At 35.5% G+C, this 22,692-nt stretch overlaps 1 protein-coding gene across 7 annotated transcripts in view; it reads left to right on the plus strand.

Annotated features, from left to right (window-relative positions):
* TANC2 (tetratricopeptide repeat, ankyrin repeat and coiled-coil containing 2) overlaps positions 1–22,692 on the plus strand; it is a 365,737-nt gene that overhangs the window by 65,864 nt on the left and 277,181 nt on the right. Inside the window, exon 1 of one of the 7 annotated variants that reach the window (XM_032321496.1) lies at positions 14,315–14,684. The exons of the other annotated variants lie outside the window; for them this stretch is intronic. The gene's annotated coding sequence lies outside the window, so the exon portion shown is untranslated. Of the gene's footprint in view, positions 1–14,314; positions 14,685–22,692 lie in introns of those variants that run through there. 7 annotated transcript variants of the gene reach the window in all.

Genomic DNA, 22,692 nt, shown 5'->3' on the forward strand with positions numbered 1-22,692 from the left:
TTGCCTCATGTGCTTATTGCCTGTGTTCCTAATATGTAACTTCTGTTGTTTAAGAACTTTATAGAAATGTTTTCCTAATATAGATCGGTTAACTATCATAATTATGGGTAAGGGATGGACACTTTTTTCTGTCCTCCCATCAGTTCATACTGTCACTGTATTTACATTTTATATATCCGTATTTCGTAGAAAGTGAGTATAAGAGGTCAAGTAAAGTTACTGGCTTTGTTGACTAACTCTTACCTTACATTTGCTTATGTTCTGTTTCACAAAGGCAGATGACTTTAACATACCTTACCTCATTTAATCTGTATAGCAAATACCATGTCATTTTACAGATGAGAGACAAAAGACTTGCTCAAGATAAAAAGACTTGCTCAAGTTTCTACAGCTAGTAGACAGCCATAGTAGAAACTTGAATTTTCACTTTTCATATATTGCTGTCACTGAATAAATGAGACAGTTAGTAATGGAATTAAGTCTAAACTGAGATCTGAAAACTGTATCTTTTCTTTGAAGTAAGAAGTTGGATGTTAAGAGATTTTAAATTGCTAAGGATTATGTCACAGCAACAAGTAGGCCAGAGTTTAGTGGCTTCTTGTGGTATTTGAGAGATTTTTTTTTTTTTTAAGTTGTGTGCATTTTTGCTCTTTGATTTTTTTCCCCTTATTTTTCATGGAAATGTTAGAAATGGGTACCAATTATTTGCTGTGAGTTGACTTGTCAGTTTCTTATATATTTATTATTTGAAAAATTACCTAAAATGTAAACTAATATTAACATCTCTCCATGGCTTTCCTGATTATTTTATTATTATTATTTTTTTTTAGAGAGAGAGAGTGAGTAGGGGGTGGAGGGGCAAGGGGAGAGAGGGAGAGAATCTTGAGCTAGTTCCATGCTCAGCATGTCACAACCCTGACATCATGACCTAAGCTGAAATCAATTGTTAAATGCTTAACCAGATGAGCCACCTAGGGTACCCCTGTCTTTCCTGATTATTAATTGTACAGTAATACAGTTGAGGTTAATTAAAAACAATTTTTTCATGCAGCAGAATATTGATCTCGATAATTTTTCTGCCCATATACTCCTGCAATATTTACTAAAAATATTAGGGATTCTCAACTAGAGTGGCAAATATAAAGATGAGAATTGGGCAAGTTAAGTTAGATAATGCTTCCCTTCCAGTTGTGGATATTTTCTCCTCTGTTCTTACTGGCTTAAGGTAGAGTATTTGGTTATAGTCAAGTGGGGAGAGAGAACTAACAGAATGGAATGACAAATAGTGAAGGCCATAGTGAGAAATTACAGCAAGGAGATGCCCCCTATGCTTTCTTTACATCCCTCTTATTATTTTGCATGTACAGCCCTTTTATATTCTGTCTCTATTGTAATTATCACTATTTATCTTATTGTATATCTTGTTACCCTGTTTATTATCTCTCTTTCCTACTGGAAAGCAAGTTTTATGACAAGTTCATTCTCTTTTTCACTGCTGTATCCTTAACATAGCCCCAGTACCTAGTAAGCACTTAGTGGTACTTGTTTTATGCGTGAATTACATTTGTAGGAAAATATCTCTGGGATCAGTGCATAAAATGGACTGTAGTGAGGAGATACTAGTTAAGAGATGATGAAAAGAGTAAAGAAGTGACAGTATGACCAATGAGATTACATAGACATTTTTGAGGTAAAATAGAAAGGACTTGGTTACTAGAATATCTGGGAAAGGAAAAGAATGAGCAGAAATAGTTTGTTCTGAAATTTCTGGAGAGAGAGACTAGCTAACTAGTGACATTGCATGATTTTGGACCCGTATTTTATGTACAGTGATCATACATTAAATGAATAACTATCCAGAGAGAAGCTTTTACCTTTGCATAGAATTTTTTCAATTTTAATAAATTATTTATTTATTTATTTATTTATTTAAATTTCTTTTCAGTGTAACAGAATTCATTGTTTATGCACCACACCCAGTGCTCCATGCAATACGTGCCCTCCATAATACCTACCACCAGGCTCTCCCAACCTCCCAACCCCCCTTCGAAACCCTCAGATTGTTTTTCAGAGTCCATAGTCTCTCACGGTTCATCTCCCCCTCTAGTTTCCCTCAACTAATAGAATTTTGCTTTTAAATATAATTTATTTAACTCTATGATTTATTTCCATTCTTCTGGGTTCCTTTGTAGTCTACCCTTATTTGAGCTTTGGAATTATGCTTCCCCTGCCTTTAGGACAAATTAATGTTACAAGCCCTTTTAGCCCTGCATTACAATTACATAGGCCAAAAATTCGTTTCCAAGGTTGTCTATTTTCACGGTTTTCTGTTTCCATTCTTGTTGCTGAAGAAGGAAGCCAGAGAAATCTATGTAGGGTTTTTGCTATCAGCAGAAGTCCTTTTGTGACTCATTCTTTCCAATTTAAGGGATATTGTTTTCATTCTTGTAATTAGTTTGTGCCTATCCTCCAGGTGCCCATTCTTTGCCTATTGCACAAGGTGCTTGAAATTTAAAATACTGATTGAAGTTCCTCTGAAAGCTGTCTTCAGTTATTAATCCAGTCATATATTTTAAACAACAATTTTTTAAAAGATTAAATCATTTAAACTGGCTTAATTTGGACACTGTTCCTGCATATCAGTTACTTTAAAAAGCCAAGTATATTTCAGATATGCCACTTATAATCCTACATTCACAAATCAGAATGTGCCAGGAAGAAAAATAAATATTAATAGATTCTAATTTTTGATTTAAAAAGATATTTAAGTAGTGTTAAAACATAAAATTTTCTTTTTAATGCTTTTTTTCATGTAGCATAGTTTGATATTTGGTAATGCTTTCACCAAGTTAAAATGGTAAATTATTTTAACACTGTCAGATTTTTCATCTAAATAGATCTAGTTTTTTGTTTTCTTAGAAAACTTAAATGCTCTAGATTATAGATGTGTGCTTTTGCAAGTTTGTGATATTTAGTACTACCTCATGGTTTCCTCATATGTAATATAATCATGCTTATTTGTGATATGTGGCAGATTTGGCGGGGAGGGCTGGAGGGGCAGACAGAGAGGGTAAGAGGGCCTGTTAAGCAGGCTCCACACCCAGCACACAGCCAGCCGCATGGCTCAGTCCCACAATCCCCAATATCATGACCTGAGCCGAAACAAAGATTCTAATGCTTAACTGACTGCACCACCCAGGTACTCCTATATGGCAGTTTTAATAAAAATACATACATGTACTCATGATAGTAAAATGTTAATGATAGATCCATGAAATGAGTGAGGTGCTAAAAAGTGAAACTATCTTTAAAAGTTGCTGTGGGGTGGCTTTCATAAACTCTTGTCCTCAAGGATCTTTGGAATACGGTTCTGTGAATGGGGAACATCTTTATTACAAGTTGTATGTCTTTAAAGAAACTCAGTTTCTGTGCCTGGGTCGCTTAGGTAAGTGTCGAACTCTTGGTTTTGGCTCAGGTTGTGATCTGGGGGTCATGGGATTGAGCCCAGTGTTGGGCTCCACGCTCAGTGCAGAGTCTGCTTGAGATTCTTTCCCTCTTTCTCTTTCCCTCAACCCCTCCTCCCACTTGTGTGTGGGTGCACTTGCATGTGTCTCTTTCTCTCTCAAATAAGTGAATAATAAAAGAAACCCAGTAACCAAAAATTTAACATTATAAATGTGTTCTGCAACCTCCCCTTCCCATTTTCATAAATTTCTTGTAGTCAGGTTTTATTTGACTTCCTGGAGAAAATAGGTTAACTTAATTTTTTCCAGATTCAGAGTGTTCTAAGAGTCATGATTTTCTTTCTTCTTTTTTTTTTTTTTTAAGGAGTTTATTTATTTATGAGAGAGAGAGAGAAAGATGGTGAGAGTGATAGTATGGGGGGACAGGAGCAGAGGGAGAAGGAGAACCTGACTCCCTACTGAGCAGGGGGCCCATCACGGAGCTTCATCCCAGGACCCTGAGTTCATGACCCGAGCCTAAGGCAGACATGCTTAACTGACTTAGCCTCCCCCCAACCCCAAGAGCCATGATTTTCTTTCATTCATCCCTAAGTATCTTCCATCAAAAGAACTGGTTCTTTAAAAAAGTTTCATAAGGATCTTTTATGTCTCACCAGGATATAAAGTAAGCTAGTCATGTTTTTAAACTAAAGATTAACAAGCTGGGTTTGATTTTGTTTTGTTTCTTCCTAAACCACCCTTAATCTTTTAATAAGTTGAAGGAATAAGTAACAATTGAAAATGTTATCTTTACTATTAGAATGACTGAAATTCTTGCATGTTAGCTCCATGGTTCAGCAATTTTCAGATGGAATGTTTTTTGTAAAATTATTTCTTGTAATTAATAGGATGTATCAGTAATTAATAGGATATGGCAAATATGATAAAGATATTGCTATAACACTGATTCTATTTCTATAACAAAAGAGTTTTACTATCCTCAGATAGTATACCTATGTCTATGGTATTGAAATGTCCTTTCTGTATGTATTGTCAGGGAACAAAAATTCCTGTTTCCATCAAGATCCTTCTTCTAGACTAAAAATCAAATTGACATGAGACAGATTAACAGGAGAAAATCAAATTTAGTAAACTAAGTATTAAAAATCCATATCGACATGGAGATTCCAAAGAGAGGCATCATAAGGTATATATGTCTTTCTGAACTAAGGAGGAGGGGAAAGGGTCCTGGGCTTCAAGGGAAAGGAATATCCTTCACAGGAAGATGAAAAAGAATAAATGTTTAGTAAACAGTTGTTTGCTGGGCCACTCAGACAAAATGGGACATGGAGGACTTGGATCAAACAGGTCTTGTCAGGTTCCTCCCGGTATACCATACTTAGTTTATACAATAATGTAGTTATCTATGAGGATATCTGTTCCTATAGTAGATTATCTAAATTCTTTTCAGGCAGTTGAGGTGAGGTAAAGCACTTTCCCTGAATTTGCTGGGTTTTGATTGCTTTCTAACTCAAAATGGTCTTTATGCTAAGGTGGCTCATTTTGAGGCAGCCTGCCCTTAGCTATTACAGAATATAAAGATATAAAACTTGGGAAAAAACTTTGTTCATCTGCATTACAATAGACTCAGATTCAGCCTATATTTATTGAATATTTATTATGTGCCTTGCACTACATTAAATACTTTAACCAAAATTATATTCATGTATTAGTCTACATTAACTTGAATTACATGTAAAAATTTGAAAATTGTGGGATTATTTGCTCACTAAAGATTTTATTTTAAGGTGGTGCCTGGGTGGCTCAGTGGGTTAAGCCTCTGCCTTCGGCTCAGATCATGATCTCAGGGTCCTGGGATCGAGCCCTGCATCAGGCTCTCAGCTCAGTGGAGAGCTCACTTCGTCCTCTTTCTGCCTGCTTCTCTGCCTACTTGTGAGCTCTCTCTCTGTCAAATGAATAGATAAAATCTTTAAAAAAAAAAAAAGATTTTTATTTTAGGAAACTTACCATTTTGATTAGGAAAGAACTTGGTGTAAATATCATTTATGGTTATTGTAAAGCATTTAGGTAGTAGTCTGGGTTCAGACCAAGAAGGTTATTGGGAACAGAGCTATCTCTTAGACATTTTATGTTCTTGGTCCCGTTTGTCACGTGGCATGAATTTTCTGAAAAAAGCCGTATTATTTCATCTTATATTTTGTAACTTAGTGACCCTTTAGAGTAATGCTATTCAGTAGAACTTTCTGTAATGATGGATATATTTTATAAGTCTGCATCCAGAATTGTAATGGAAAGAACTTAGGACTGCCCCCCAAGTATGGTTAATTAAATCACAAAGGGTTTTTTTTTTTAGTGCTTATTCTGTACCAAGCATTGTGATACATGCTGGGGATAGTTCCTGTTCTCTGAGAGCTTAAAGTTTAATATAGGAGAGCGATTCCTAGCCTAACAGTGATAATACAGTTGGGGGATAGGAAGGAGAGGAGAATGCAAGTTGAACACTGAAAGATAAGTATGAGTGAGGGCACACTGGGAAGGTAACATTTGCCAGTAGATGAAGATAGGAGACCATATGGTACATTCTGGCATGTGTAAGAATTCTCTATTCCTGGAACCTAGGGTGAGTTAGAAAGTTGCTAGAAAGAATGGACAGTTAATCACTCATCAGTCAGTGAAGCATCTTGTGTGCCATGCTGAAGTTTGGATTATAGCTTTAAAGCCACAGGGCAGCCATTGCAAGGTTTTAAGTAACTGATGAGTAAAAAAAGATTTTAGCATCTAAACTCAGTACCTCTGCCCCCCATTTTTTTTTTTTTAAAGATTTTATTTATTTATTTATTTGACAGAGAGAGATCACAAGTAGGCAGAAAGGCAGGCAGAAAGAGAAGGGGAAGCAAGCTCCCCACTGAGCAGAGAGCCTGATGCAGGGCTCCATCCCAGGACCCTGAGATCATGACCTGAACCAAAGGCAGAGGCTTAACCCACTGAGCCACCCAGGTGCCCCCTCTGCCCCAAACTTTTTAAGTTTGAAATTTCTAGAGGAAATGAGAATTTTCTGTTAAAATTTAGCTTTGATTAGGTCCTGTGTAATCTTTTCCCTAGTCAGTTTTATTTGCTGTTGTAGCAGTTAGAATAGTTAGAATTACCAAAGATCCAATTTAGAATGACTGAGATATGAAGGGAATTTATAATTTCATATAATAGAGAATTCTGGAGGTGTGATGATTATAGAGAAGTTAATTCTGAGGCTCAGCAGCATCACCAAAGACTTCATTTCTTTCCATCTCTCTGCTCTGCCATTTTCAGCGTACTGGTCATTTTTTTCCAGCTTGTCTGTACATAGCTGCAAGAGAATACCACACCTTCAACGTGTACGTGCACACAACGTGCACACATCATTGTCAGAGGCTGGTAGAACAGCTGGCCTTCTTGGGTCCATTTTTAAGATTGAGGAAAGGTTTCTTGAAATCCGTCTCTCTCCTATCCCCATTTGCTTCACATCCTGCTGACCAAAGAAAAGCATGTAACTTTCTTAAACCAATTAATGAAATTGCAATTGTTGTTACTAAGATTCATTTACTAATTAAGGTTCACTGCTGAAGGCTAGGGAAGAGAACCAACCTAAAAAACCTAAAATAAAATCAGCGTTCTGTTAGTGTGAAAGAAGGGATTGGATGGGCAACCAGTGGAACCTGCCACTTTGGTTTACCAATCTAACTGTGGGGTTTTTTGGTTTATTTTTAAAATTAGTAGTTTTTTCCTTACCAAGAATTACAACAGCCTGTGTTTGCCCCTAAATAGGAAAGACAGGAGGACCTCCTTATTGTTAGGGTCCATGATCAAAGGAGCGAGACTGATACAAAGTGAAGGTCAAGCAAAGCTTTATTTCAGGCCAGCACAGAGAATCAAACTGACTGGTTGGGGCCGCCTCTTGGAGAAAGAGTGACCCCTCCTCAGCCTTATAGACGAACTTTTATAGGGCAAAGGCCATGTGGTAGAACCTGGCCACACACAGGTGGTCAATGAAATTGTAACACACAGAGAAAGTTGCATAAGTCATGCTAGGTCACACACGGGTGACCAATTGAATTACAATTTACCCTATAGTAGATATTTGAACAAGCCTATCACTTTGGTCAGAATTCGCGCCCAAAAGGCGGGGCCCACATTCTTTGGTAGTTAGGGAGATAGTATGTGCTCTTTACTGATTGGACACCTCCACCTGGCCTGACACGTCCTGGTATCTGGGCACTGTTATCAGGAGCCAGTCGGCCATATTTTACTGGTTTCCCAGACTTGTTTCTAAGTAAGTTCCTTGGGGGGGGTGGGGGGTGGGCAGGGTCAATCTAAGTTCACTGAATAAACAACAAAATGGCTGTTCTACTGAAATGGGGTTGCTCTGGCTAAGTAGGCCCTTACACTTACGTTTGTCAATAATGTGTATACTTTGCTGTGAAGTTTGCAGGTGAAATAGAGCTATAGTGGCATAAGTCAGTCTCTTTGAGTCTTACCTACTTTGAAGACCTATCTTCTTTAAAGACTTGATTTCTGACCTGCAAAGCTAAAGACTGGGCTCTGAACCATAGGATTTTTCTGTATGCGAGGCCTTGCCTGGGAAACAAACCAGATGATCATGCTAGAAGATAGATTTTTATATTGTTCTGATCAGTGTAATTCTTTTTTAGTTTATAGAATATGAGTACATGGAAGATTAGATCTTACTAATTCTTTTCTCCTGAATATATATTTTTAATTATATGAATCCTTTCTGTGTTTTTTGTTAAGGAGCCAGATTTTTCAACTCAAATATTTGGAACATATTTGTCTGCTTTTTTGCCATTACTTCCCATCCTAACCACAAAAGACTTGGCTGCTTTTGAATATTTGGTGGGAGAAAAACAATATTGCAGAAAAATTTATTTTTTCAAAATAATGCCTAGCTGTACTTTTTTGCCCTAAAATTTTACTTCATGCCTTGTTCTGTTATCTCTGATATTATTCATGCGCTAGTTAGTGCAGTCATTTCTTTACTCAGAATATTGTGTTACATTGTGGCTATTCTTTGTTCCCATCTTAAAGAATTATGGCCAGACTAGTAATAAATCTCTTTTTTGTTAACCTTCCAATTACTTTATATTCTGAGGCTGAAGTACTGTTGGATACTCTTTAGATACTTCTCTATTCACCTCCTCTCTCTGTTCTATCTTTTCATCCCTGATTATATTGTGAGCACCTACTATGGGTCCTGTGAAAAACTGAGGGATCTAGTTTACTTAGGGATATAAGACATAGTCTCTACCAGATTATACTCTATGGTATACATAAACCATTAGTATTAAAATATAGTGTGAACAGTTATTATAATAAACTTCTGCCAGGATACTATTGGAGTACAGAGGAAGAAGTGCATCTCAGACTTGAGGATGGAACAATTCGAGGAGGACTGTAGTGACTACAGTAGGAGTAGTGACTATCATCATTTCAGGCAGAGGATACAGAAATTATAAAGGCTGAAGTTATGAGGGAGCTTGATAAATTTAGAAAATTACATAGGTAGTTTGGTACTTTGGTTGGCTTTCATTTCTTATATCTGCTTCTTTCTGCATGTCTATTTCATTTTTTTCTGATCTAAAACATTAGTTTACTATTTGGTTCAAATAGTAGAACACAGCTACTAACAACATTTGAGTTATACATCTTATAGTTCAGGTGCCCAGAGGCGGATACCAACTCAATCATTTTGTTTTCAAATCTGTATGCCCATGGGTAGGTTAACTCTGGCCTAATTTAGTTCTGGTATCAACCCCTGGACAAATCAGTTTGCACTCTGGAGTAGGGTTTGGGTAGGGTTTGTGATCATGTCAGCTTGGGTTAGGTAACTTACCTTAGTGGAAATCAACTACGGCAGAGAGAGAAAGTAGTAGATGAAATGAAGATTAGTAAAGGGCAGTTCCCAGAAAGAGGTGTGTGTATGAAGGTGGGTGGGGCAGAACACATGTCATTTTTAGAAGCAGTGGCAGCATTGTCCAGATGAGTGGTTGTGAGGGCCTGAAATAAGAGGGTGGCAGTGGAGATGAGTAGATATAATGGAAGAATCAACTGGACTTGACTGAGTCTTGGCTTAAATGAAGGAGATACCGTCATTTAAAAATTTTTTTATTTTATTTATTTGCTCAACAAAAATATTTGATGAGTGCTTTCTCCAGTTAGAGGTACTAGAGATATAGCATGCTGTAGATCAAGTTTGGTCCTAGTTATATAGGAACTGGAAAACTTACGGACATTAAGGAGGGTACAAGATGTAACGAGCACTAGGTGTTATAGGTAACTAATGAATCCTTGAACACTACATCAAAAACTGATAATGTACTATATGTTGGCTAATTGAATTTAAATAAAAATACTTATTCAAGGTTCACACTCATGTTTCTGGCTTAGATGATTGGGTGAATGATGGGTTCGTTCACTTGAAGTTTGAGGGCGTATGTAATGAATTCATTTTGGAGATATTAAACTTGGACCGATAATGGTATATTTAAGAGAAGTTAGATATATGGGTTAGGGGTTTAGGATAGGGCAGAGTAAGAGGTCTAGAATTGGAAGTCACAATCACATGGTAGTGGCTAAAGTTTTAAAAACTAACCAAAAGGTAATATTTACTTAGCGTGTATCTATAGTTCTGGGAATTTTTAAAAAAATTATTTGAGAGAGAGAGAGAGAGCACAAGCAGGGAGAGGGGCCGAGGAAGAGGGAGAATGAAAGAGAAAATCTCAAGTAGACTGCAGTGAGTGCAAGCCTGACACAAGCCTCGGTCTCAAGATCCTGAGACCATGATCTCAGCGGAAACCAAGAGTCAGACACCCAACTGACTGAGCCACCCAGGTGTCCCTGTACAGTTCAGTGAATTTTAACATGCATATTAATGTATGTAGCGGCCACCACAATTAGTATACATCATGATACCAGTTACATTATGATACCCTTTTCTAGTTACACCCTTACCCCACGCCTCATCCTGAAAAGCAATGAACTATTTTTCTCTGTCTCCATAGGTTCTGCTTGTTTTAAGAATGCGATATAAATGGAGGATGGAATAATACAGCTTTTAAGACTGGCTTCAGCATAATGTCTTTGAGGTTCATTCAAGTTGTTGTGTCCAGCAGTAATTGTTTTTTATTGCTCAGTGGTATGCTATTGTATGAACGTACCATAGTTTCTTTATTCATTCATCTACTGAAGAACATTTGAGATGTTTCCATTTTGGTGCAGTTATAAATAAAGCCACTTATAAACATTCATATACAGGTTTTAGTTTGATTCTGAGCTTTCATTTCTCCAGGGTCAGTGCCTGGGAGAGAGATTTATAGATTATATGGGAAGTGTATGTTTAGCTATAAGAAACTACCAGACTACTTTCCAGAGCAAATTTCATTCCCACCAGCAAAGTATGAGACTTCCAATTGTTTCACATCCTTGCTGGCACTTGATACTATCAAGATACTATATCTTTTAATTTTAGTCATCCTGTTAAATGAGTAGTGGTGTCTCACTGTGTTTTTAATTTGCATTTCTCTAATGGCTGATGATGCTAAACATATATTCATGTGCTTGTTTGCCCTTTGTATATACTGTATGGTCAAGTGTCTCTCTAGATTTTTTTGTCCATTTTTAAATTTGGTTGTTTGTTTTCTTGCTGTTGACTTTTGAGAGTTCATTATATATTCTAGATATAAGCCCTTTGTTGGTTGCTTTTTTATTGTTCTCCTAACAGTGATTTTTTTCAGAGCAAAAATTTTAAATTTTGATGATGAAGTCCAGTTATCTTTTTTTAATGGGTCATGGAGTGCCTGGGTGGCTCATTGGGTTAAGATGCTGCATTCAGTTCAGGTCATGATCTCAGGGTCCTGGGATCAAGTCCTGCATCCCACTCTCTGCTCAGCAGGGGGCCTGCTCCCCACCTCCCCTAGCCCGCTGGCCTCTCTGCCTACTTGTGATCTCTGTCAAATAAATAAATAAAATCTTTAAAAAAAGGGTCATGCTTTTGGTATCATATCTTAAATCTGTGTCTTACCCAGGTCATAAAGATTTCTATTTTTTTCCTTAAAGTTTTACAGTTTATATTTAAGTTTGTGGTCTGTTTTGAGCTATTTTTCATATAATAAATGAGGTTAAGATTGATGTATGTGTTTTTTGTGTATGGATATACAGTTGTTCTAACACTAGTGTTGGAAAGACCATCCTTTCTCCTTTGAATTGCTATTGCATCATTGTAAAAAATTAGTTGGCCATATTTGTTTCGGTCTATTTCTTTCTCTTTCCTTATTCTTTTTTTTTTTTTTTTTTTTTTTTTTGAGAGAGAGAGCACAAGCAGGGCTAAGGGAGAGGGACAATAGGGCTCCCTGCGTGGGGCTCAATCCCAATATCCTGAGATCATGACCTGAGCCGAAGGCAGAAACTTAACTGACTGAGCCACTCAGTCACCCCTGTTTGGGTCTATTTATGCACCATCTATTATTTTCCATGGTCTGTTTATGTATAATACTGTCTTGATTACCGTAGCTTTGTAGGAGGTCAGGGTAGTATGGTTCCTGTAACTTTGTTTTTCTTTTGCAAACTTGTTTTAGATAGGTTAGATCCTTTGCCTTTCCATATACATTTTAGATATGTATATGTATAAAAAAATTTATACATATGTCTATGTATAAAAAAATACTTTTGGGATATTAGTTGGAATTTTATTACATCGATAGATCATTTGGAGTAGAATTGAAATCTTTACCATGTGGGGTCTTCCAGTCCATGAACATGATACTTTTTCCATTTATTTGGGTCTTACCTGATGTCTTTCATCAGCATTTTATAGTTTCTAACATACAGATCCTATATTTATTTTGTCAGATTTATACCTAAGTGTTTTCTTTTTTTAGCCATTGTTAATGGTATTCCTTTAAAATCTTGAGATTATATATAATATTGATTGATTTTTGTTTTTTGAGATTGTACTGTGACCTTGCTAAACTCGGCTCTTAGTACTAAGAGGTGTTTTGGGGGGTTTTATTTGTTTATTTTTAGTAGACTACTTTGAATTTTTAAGTGGAAAATAATGCCTTCTGAGAATAATGGTAGTTTTATTTTTTCCTTTCCAGTCTGTATGCAATGATTAGTGTATGATGGTAGCCAAGAGTGGTGAGAATGTGTGCTCTTGCCTTGTTCCTGATCTTAAGTGGGAAGTATTTAGTCTTTGCCACTAAGTATGATGTTGGCTGTTGGTTTTTTGTAGATGTTCTTTATCAAGTTGAGGAAATTCCCCTCTATTCCTAATTTTCTAATTTTTTCATGAATGGATGTTGGATTTTGTTAATTAGTCTTCTGCATCAAGTGATATCATCATATGGTTTTTCTTTAAATAATTAGTTTAATGGATTACATTGAATGATTTCCAAATATTAAAAAAGTTGAACATGCCAGTATCAGCCTCTCTTGGTCATTGTGTGCGTGTGTTTATACACTACTGGATTTGATTTGCTAATATTTGTTGAGGATTTTTGGTTTTTTGTTCAAGAGGGATACCAGAGTAGTAGTTTCCTTATTTTGTAATGTTTTTATCTGCTTTGATATCAGATTAGCTTTGTCTTCAAAAAAATGAGTTTGGAGTATTTCCTTGTCTTCTGTTTCCTGGAAGAGACAATGTAGAATTCTAGTGTTCTTTATTTAAATGTTTGGTAGAATTCACCTGTGAAACCATCTGGGCCTGGAGATTTCTTTTTTGTAGAATTTTTTTTCTTTTTTTTTTTTAAGATTTTTACTTATTTATTTGTCAGAGAAAGAGAGAGTACAAACAGGGGGAGCAGCAGGCGGAGGGAGAGGCAGGTCCTTTCTGAGCAAGGAGCCTGATGCGGGACTCCATCATAGGACCTTGGGATCATGTCTGAGCCGAAAGCAAGCACTTAACTGAGCCACTTAGGTGTCCCTGCTTTGTTTGTTTGTTTTTAACTACAAAATTTATTTAATAGTTACAGGAATATTCAAGTTACTATTCATTTTGGGTGAGTTTCAGGAGTTAATTACTTATTATAAGATATTTTTGAAGACCAAGATTTGCTGTTGACTGGCTATGTAACTTTGGGAGAGGTACCTTAGTATTAACCTCTCTAGTCCTTAATCTGTTCATCTGAAAAATTAAAAAGATTTGATTTCTTTAAGGTTTCACCCAGTTTTAAAATACTATAATTTGGAGGTGCCTGGGTGGCTCAGTCATTAAGCATCTGCCTTCGGCTCGGGCTTGGGTCTTGATCCTGACTTCCAGGGATCCTGCCCCATATTGGGCTCCTTACTCAGTGGGGAGCTTGCTTCTCCCTCTCTAGCTCCCTTGTGCTTTCTCTCACTTTCTCTCTGTCATAAATAAATAAAATCTTTTTAAAAAATTGTGTAATTTGGTTAAGATAAGAGTGTATGTGTTTGAAATTTATGTGAAAGGATTGTGAGCCTCTGTTTCTTGTTTAATCTGTTAGTGTTTGAATGTTGGTTTACCTTGATTCACTTAGCCTTTAACAGATAAGTTCTGTATTTTCTTCTTATCAGTGGATTATTTGGTGATGAAAAGGTATGGTTAGAGGCAGACCTTTTTATGCATTTATACATGATATTATTATGGAATATGAAAAATTACTTTCATAAGATAATTATGTAGGAAGATGTAAGGTACATCGTATGCTAGTTTTTAATGTTATATTTTTTGAGAATTAAATTACCAGTTTAGAATTTATAGAGTGTTAGAAATACATTTCTCTTTTGGTGATTATCCTTCTGAATGTTCATAATTTGATGATTATCCTTCTGATTTGAAATGTCACTCATTTTTTAGATACTTAATGGAGACAGTGTATGTTTAAGTATTTTATGTAAAATTCATTTTTAAAAGATGCACACTGTTGTGCATCCTGTCCATTTATTGGGTTAAAGCAAAGTGAAAATAGCATACAGATCTGCTGCCGAGGGAAACATTAAGTTGCAGGCTGCAGCTGGAGGATTTTACGTAGGCACCTGTGGGTTTGAGTGCGTTCAATATACAGACTGCAGTAGGAGGCTGGCACTGCCTCTGCTGACTCCAGTACACTCCTTCACTGCTGTCTGCCGATTTCTCCACTGTCCAGAAGACAAACAAAATGGTGCAGCACGTAGAGGGCATGGGAAAAAAATAACCGTCACTATGATTCAAAGGTGGGTTTGCTGCATTGAATAGCAGAGAAAATTGTTTAACAAGATTAGAAGCTTGGATATAGTTCAGTATGTCAGAAATCCTTAGCTGTTTTAATGTTTGATTGTGGCCATTTAAGAATGAAAATGTATAGTTTTGAAATCTGCATGCCCCTTAAATAGGGAGATTTCAGGTATATTGCATGTGTGACATTAATAAATGTATGCATGGAAGATTATAAACAGGTTTATATTTGTACTAAGTGTGTGTGTGTGTGTTTGTGTATACACACACACATACACATATGCATGAAGGGTTTTTTACTATTAATACTGGATTGTTAAAAAAGTAAGCACTTACAGGTTTTATATTTTCTCTGTTGCTTATTTGTCGCAGCTCCTACCAATGTCTTTTTCCTTATATTGCTCATTTTATAATAGTAGAGAGCATTAGTAGAGCATTCTCTGGTGAGATGGAAAATAAGTAGAATGAACACTGGAGTTGGCACTTCATATTTTATTGATGGCTGTAATGCAGTGTGAGTTCGCATTGCACATAGTCATCATTTAAATGATTACCTCTTTTATGAAAGCAAAATGTTTGTAAGAACGGCCATGTTGTAGACAGTGAATATAAAATAAGGAGAGGAAGTAGGACAAGTAAAATTTCTGTCCTTGGTTTCTTGAGCAATGTTCAGCATTGACTCAGGCACTGTCATTTTAGAAGTACAGTACAGAAACAACTGAACATCAGACATAAAAAAAAAAAACATGGAGGTTTAGTTTCCCACCCCCTCCCGGAAGCACTTTACTTATGTACTCATATATTTTGGGTTTCAGTGGCGGCATGTTACTGGGGAGCTGTCCAGTTGAGACAAGATATATTTACTTAAGCCACACCCAACAGATTGAGCTTTTTATGCATTCAGGCACTATTTTAATCCTGTGCTGATTCGTAACCATCATATGTGGGATGTCTGAGTTGTAAAAAAAAAAAAAGAAGAAAGAAAAAAGAAAAGAAAGAAAGAAAATACTAGATTCACAGGTTCCAGCTTAATGTGTTCTTGAATATCTGAGTTGTTATATTAATAGCACAGAAGAGAAGTGTTGAAGTTATGCAGTTATCTCTAGCAGAGAGAGAGATTGAGAGAGGAAATATTTGTATGGTGCCAGTACAAGTGTATGGCAAGTATTCTGGTCATATAGGTAACAGGGCTGCTGGTATACTATTTTTTGGTTAGTATCGTAGGTGTTAAATTGGGGTTTGGCACTTAGAGTGCAGATTTTCTTGGAGCAAATATTGGTCCAAGTGTTTTAAATATTTAACTTAATTTTTCCGTGCTTTAAAAATTGGAAAAGATTAAGCCTGAGTTTAAAATCTATTTATAAAATTTTTTTTTCTATACTAATGACATGCTGTATGTGATAAGAATTAACAACTGTATGGCTGTTTGCCACTCTGTTGGATTACCTCACCCACTTTACTATAAACAGAAATAATAAGGATCAGCATTCATCTTAGTAGTCTGCAGAGTGCCCACATTCTGTATTTTCACAAACTCTTTCTTGTAGACAAAGCAGATTCACTCTATCATCTTCTCAAAAAGAAAAATAACCCTCTCGTCTGTACTATTATTCCTTTGATTTTATTGAATAACACTGAAGAATAATACAGGATTTTTATATGCCAAATTTAGTGACAATAAATAGCTAACTACAAATTGAAATATACTATTTTATTAGAATGTTTCATGTATCTAAAATGTTATATAACCCTGATGGAATGTTGCAGATGAAACAAAGAAATCTGATTGGTTCCTCACAAGACACAGCAGCCTTGAAATCTGTTCTAACCAGAGGCTTCTACGGCAGACTGGATGGCTAGTTAGCATCACTGTAAAACACAAAAAAATACTGTGGAGACAGGGAGGGGTTTGGAGGAGAAAATGAAGTCGTTAAAGCACTTCAGTAATTTCTATCTTTTGAGCATTTTGTTTCCTTGCAGATGCCTCCCTCACCTCCGCCCCCCCCCCCACTTTGCTTATAGTTACTTCAGGGGTGTTATATTCTATTAAGTTAGCAAACTTTCTAAATAGTGTTATTTGATTAAATAGAAGAGCTTCTTTAAAAAGAGTTTTACATTAAGTGATAGGGTAGGTTAATGAATAATAGCATTTCAGAATATTTATTAAATAAAGACAAGTGGGACGTTTTGGGGGAGGAGGGAGGTTCTGATGGAAAAGAGTCCTGAAGAACAGGACATTAAGAGGAACTCTTTGGCCCTACCCATCCTATTAAATTTGTATTAGCTTTGTCATCTAAGACTTCAGTGATGCTGGGTGAGGGCACATTGTTATTGACATTCAAGCAGCAGCCTATTGCAAGTCAAAACAGGTGGAGAATTGTTTGCTGTCTGCTGGCTATTAGAAACATCCTTGAAATGTGAGAACAATATATGTTAGCTATTATGTATTTATTATTCTTGGCTAGGTGGTCTGCTGGAATATAGTTGTAAATTATAGTGCTGAATATCCAACCCTTTTGTCCTTTTACAGAAAATATTCTGTGTAGTTTATTTTATTAAAATTTGAAATTCTTATTTTTAAACAGTTGTTGGTCAACCTCATTTATAGGATCTGGGGGAGGGAAAATTACTGTGAGCAGGAAATGAGCATTTAAATTAAGAAAATTAATTATATTGAAAGGAAGGAGGGAAGTATAAGGCATAAAGAGTAATATCTAATACATAGATATATTCTGATAAAAACTAACTATATTTTTTATGTTCCATTTCTGTGCTCATTTTCTAAATTATCCGATATGCTAATAGAGTCAGGCTGAAGGCAGCTGGCTGCTCGTGTTACAAGCTGAAAACAAAATGGCTGGCAAGGATTAGTACTGTAAATTTGTGATAGAGAGCTGGGTGCAATTAAGCTATCTTTTGTTGAAGTAGACTGTTACAAAGTAAGTTGATGAGGGGATGATGGTTGTAGTAGATGTTTTAGACAATAAAGAAACATCTTTTTATTAAAAAACGTAAAAATACTCTTATAGCATAAAAACAAAAGATTTTATGCTATAGAGAGCAATTCATTTTTAACTAAGCAATAAAAAACTCTTGTTAATATTCATTTAATCATCATCGTCTTTGTCATTCTAGGACCCAGGTATTTTCTGAGTGTATTATTTATGAGTCTTCCAGATTCACAGTATGGTTAAATGAATACATACTTTGAGTAGGGGAGAAAATCAGAGACAAGTTTCTGGGAGTTTTATACATTAAGGACTCTTTTAGATTACATTAGATTTATTTATTTATGAATCTTTTAGAAGGATAAAAGAAATAGAATAACAGGAAGCTTTAGAGACAATGAAAGTAGGGTTTAGAAAATGACTTCATCCCTAGGTTTGTATATTAGTAAGGGTTTTTCTCTGTATAACTCTAAGCCTTTTCTGATGATGTTTAGCAATTGTCAGAAGATTAAGTGACATTGAAATGGTTGATAGGCTCAGAAAGACTGAGAGATAGCTTCAGGAATTCCTAGTTACTTAACTGGAAGACTCTACATTAGCTCACATGTCTGTCTCTCACAGTGTTATGGCTATGTACTGTGAGAGGACAGACAATATAAATTTGTCATCTCCGCTTCTCCAACACCTACTGCTATGCCCCAGCACTTACTGGGTACCTAGTAACTGATGAAGAAGAATAGCAGCACTTTGTGTGTGCATATAAGGACATGCATGCATACGTAAATACATACATAATTTTACCCATTTAATCTTCAGAACCTTATGGATTAAATTCTATTACAGTTGACCCTTGAACAACTCAAGGGGTAGGGACGCTGACTCCCATGTATTTGAAAATCCACAAATAACTTTTGACTCCCCTAAAACTTTAATAGCCGACTGTTGCCCGGAAGCCTTACAGATAGCACAGTTAATTAACACATAGTTTGTATGTAACACACAGTTTGTATATGTTATAGACTGTATTCTAGCAGTGAAGTAAGCTTGCAAAAAGAAAATGCTAAGAAAATCATAAGAAGAGAATGTATATAGTACTATACCCTATTAATAAAAAAATCCTGTATAAGTGGGTTTGCACAGTACACATCCACATTGTCAAGATCAGCTGTACTTTATTTTACACATTTAGCAGATGAAGAAACAGGCAGAGAAAAAGAAGTTCGGTGAGTTGGCCAAAGCTGTACAGTAAGTGTTGGAGCCAGGATTTGTATTTAATGTGGTCCTTTTCTTGTCTCTTCCTCCAGTAACTGAAGATTGAGGTGTTAGTATTCAATAGGATCCTTAACCCTCAGGAGGACATGCTGTGCATGTAATCTGGCAGAAACTGCAGAGCAGGGAAAGAAAACCTTTCTGCTACCTCTCTCAAAATTGCTTTAACTGATATTTTGTTTTCTAAAAACCTTTTCTATCACTTAACTATGGTTGATGGCCCATTATCATCATCAGCTAATGTAGATGTCATTTCTAAAATCTACTTAAAAGCCCACAGCAGGTGTATTTAGGAAGCAGTTAGAAAACACACAAAGCTTTCTGCACTCCCAAAATGGCTGCCAACATCTAACCCGTCCAGTTGATTAGAACTTCTGAATGCTTCATAACTTGGTTTTCTCTTGTCCTCTTCCATTCTCATGTCCTATTTTAGGATTTCCTCTTTTTCCACTTAAATTATTACATTTCCAGTCTCAGTACCCTTTAGTCCTTTCTCTGTTTTGCTGCAGTTGTGCGTTTTCATAAATGTAAATTCCTATAACTTTCAAAATAAAATATGGCATGTCTTTTCACTAGTTCTCATTGCTATAACCATATCCTAACAGATGGACACATAATGTAGATAATACGCAGACTCATACATACAGATAAAGAATTTGGTTAAAAAAAAAGAAGTTGATGTTTGAATCTCCTTTATCAGAGATGAGAAATCTTAATATAGTTGTAACCATGAATAATTTTTAGTATTGTATGGTATTCTAAAATTTACTAAGTGGTATCATCCTCTCTGTGGAATTCTTCTTCATCTTGCTTGTTTTGCTCTTGTTGGTGTATATGGGTTTGGTTTATTTCTCTTATGTGTTGCGTAGTATTCAATTTCATTAGCACATTTCTCTTATTCATTTCTCTCCTAATAGAAGTCTGAGTTTATTTCAGTGTTTGTTTTGTTCTGTGTTATTACAAATCATGCTGCAATGAATATCCTTACACACGTATCAGAGTTTTTCTAGGGGCTATACCTGAAAGTGGAATTGCCGGGATGTAGATCATTTGCATTTCACTTTTACTGGGTAATTTCTTTGCTTTGTCACTGTACTAGTTTATAGTCTTCTCAGCAGTGTTTGAGAGTTTCTGTTTTGTAGTATGCTTGCCAGCATTCATCTGATCAGACTTCATCATTTTCCCTAATATGGTACATGGAAGGTAGTATCCTAATGATTTAATTTCTGTTTCCTTAATTTCTAGTGAAGCCAAATATCCTTTGATGTGTTTGGCCCTTCAGATGATCTTTTTTGTTAGTAGCTTTCTTATATTCTTTGTGCGTTTTTTTCCTTGGATTTATTTATCTTTATCTATTGATTTATGGATATTCTTTATATATTCTAGACAGGGTTCAGCAAACTATAGCTCCTGGGTCAAATCCAGTCTACTATCTGTTCTTGTGCAACCTGTGAGTGAAGGGTACTTTTTACAATTATTTTATGGTTCAGAAAAAAAAAGAGTGTTACAATATGTGAAATTATATGAAATTCAAATTTCTATGTCCATAAAGAAAATTTTACTGGAATACAGCCACATTTGTTCATTACATATTGTCTGTGGCTGCTTTTGTGCTACAGTGGTAAAGTAGTTGCAAAAGAGAACATATGGTCTGCAAAGCCTAAAATATTTACTCTCTTTACAGAAGTTCATAGATCCCTGTTGTAGATCGATCCTTAGTCTTTGATATTTATTGTGGATATCTGTTCTTAGTCTGTTCTGTCTTAAGACTTTGCTTTTGGTTATAAGTCTAAAACTCTAAACCTCTGTTGAATGTAAGTTGAAAATTTTAGTTTATTCATTTTTATCATTCTTTATTACCCCTGTGTTTTTTCAGAAAATTTCTTTTAATGATTGAAGTTTTGATTTTTCACTTTCAGATTTTTTAGCACAATTTTACTACATTTACCCCCTTAATTTTTTAGTAATGAGATTGAGGTATGACAAGGGGAGATAGTTGTTTTTTCTCATATGGAAAAAGTTAGTTTTTGTACCCTATTTGTTGTTGAATAGCCTTTTCTTTCTCCAGTGCTATCTAATGCTATTTTCTCATATATGAAGTTCCTTTATTTAAATGTGAGTCTGTTTTCTTGATTCCTTATTCAGTTAATCCTTATTTTTTAATTAAATATTTCTTTAAATTATTATTATTTTTTTATTTTAGAGAGAGAACACATGTAACTGGGGGAAGGGACCTAGGGAGAGGGAGAAAGAGAATCTTAAACAGACTCCCCTCGATCTCAGGACCCTGAGATCCAGACCTGAGCCGAAATCAAGAGTCAGACACTTAGTCGATCAAGTCCACCCATCTGCCCTGATTAAATATGTCTATATTCTACAAGATCCTAATGATTCCTGTTATTCAACCATTTAATCATTGTTGTATTTATGTTTCCTAGTTACATAGGAGAAAAATACAAAATAGTAACGCTCTAGTAAGGACCTTACTAATGACAAGTTTAGAGAAGGGAATATTGTTTTGAATTTTGTATATGACATACACCAACGTTTTTCCTTTAAAAAAAATTTCCTTAAAACATTTTGGTCTTAATTTTTTATATTCATTGCCATCATTATTTTCAAATAATATAGGTATATGGGATTAATAAAGTATAATTTATTTGTGAAAAAAATGAAGGTATAATTAGATAATATATATTCTGGCTTTTTGTTATTTTGGGTTTTCACTGAGTATCAAGTATATTTAAATATACTTATTAGTCAAAACAGAAAGATGTGCCCTTTTGGGGAGTGTGGTGGGAGAGGGGGAGATTTGATTTTTAATCTGTCAGTAGCTATCATTCTATTTTTTTAAGGTATAAGAGGAATAAATTTAAGGGTTTATTTTATTATGAATGTATGACATAAAATTAAAATTTTCTATTATTAGTGCTTTTGAAACTTACTTATCCTCATATATGAAGGCAGGAATTTGGGATCAAAATCACTTTATCCTGACTTCCCAAGCATACAGTAGTTGTTTCTCAGGTTTCTACTTTAGATCTTGAAGGTAGAGATCAGAAACTGAATGAAAGCCAATATTAGGAAAACAAAGGGAGCGCTAATTAGAAATGAAGCTGGAAAAGTCGAATCTTATAGACCATGTTAAGAATTTATATCTGTTCAAATGGGGATCACTTCAACATTTTAAACATTAAATGGGGAAACTATTACAGCTGCATTTCTAAATGATTATTTGGCCATTTTGTGGATAAACATTTAGAAGGGAATAGGTATAGGAATTGGAAACAGGTTAGGTATGGATTCAAGGGACATTAGGAAGGAGAATCAACAAAATTTGGTGATGAATTCATTGAGATGGGGAGCTCTGATAGTATCAGATTTGTAGGGGAAAGGGGAAGGTGAGAATTTCCTGTTTGGATATTTTGAGTTTGAGGTATATATGAGACATTCAAGTAGAAATTTCAAAAAGGCAATTAATTAGTAGATGGTGGGATCAAAATTAGAGATGGTCCTCTCTAATTTTTACACAAATATATGAATAAAGGGACCTCCTTTTACATTAGAATACATTAGAATAATGTATTTAAAAGTTAAACATAAACATTTGTGTTGAGAATTGAGAATCATTACAGAGCTCCTGTTTGAGAATTACCTGTTTGGTTTAAAACAAACAAACAAATAAATAATTTCATTTCCAGCTGTTCATGTTTCCCTCCTTCCAGTCCTAGAACTTGAATCGATGAGGCACTAAATGGAGGTTAAGATTAAGTTAGGTTGTAAATTAAAT

The sequence above is a fragment of the Mustela erminea genome, chromosome 18 (genome assembly GCF_009829155.1).
Source record: "Mustela erminea isolate mMusErm1 chromosome 18, mMusErm1.Pri, whole genome shotgun sequence".
NCBI lineage: Eukaryota > Metazoa > Chordata > Mammalia > Carnivora > Mustelidae > Mustela > Mustela erminea.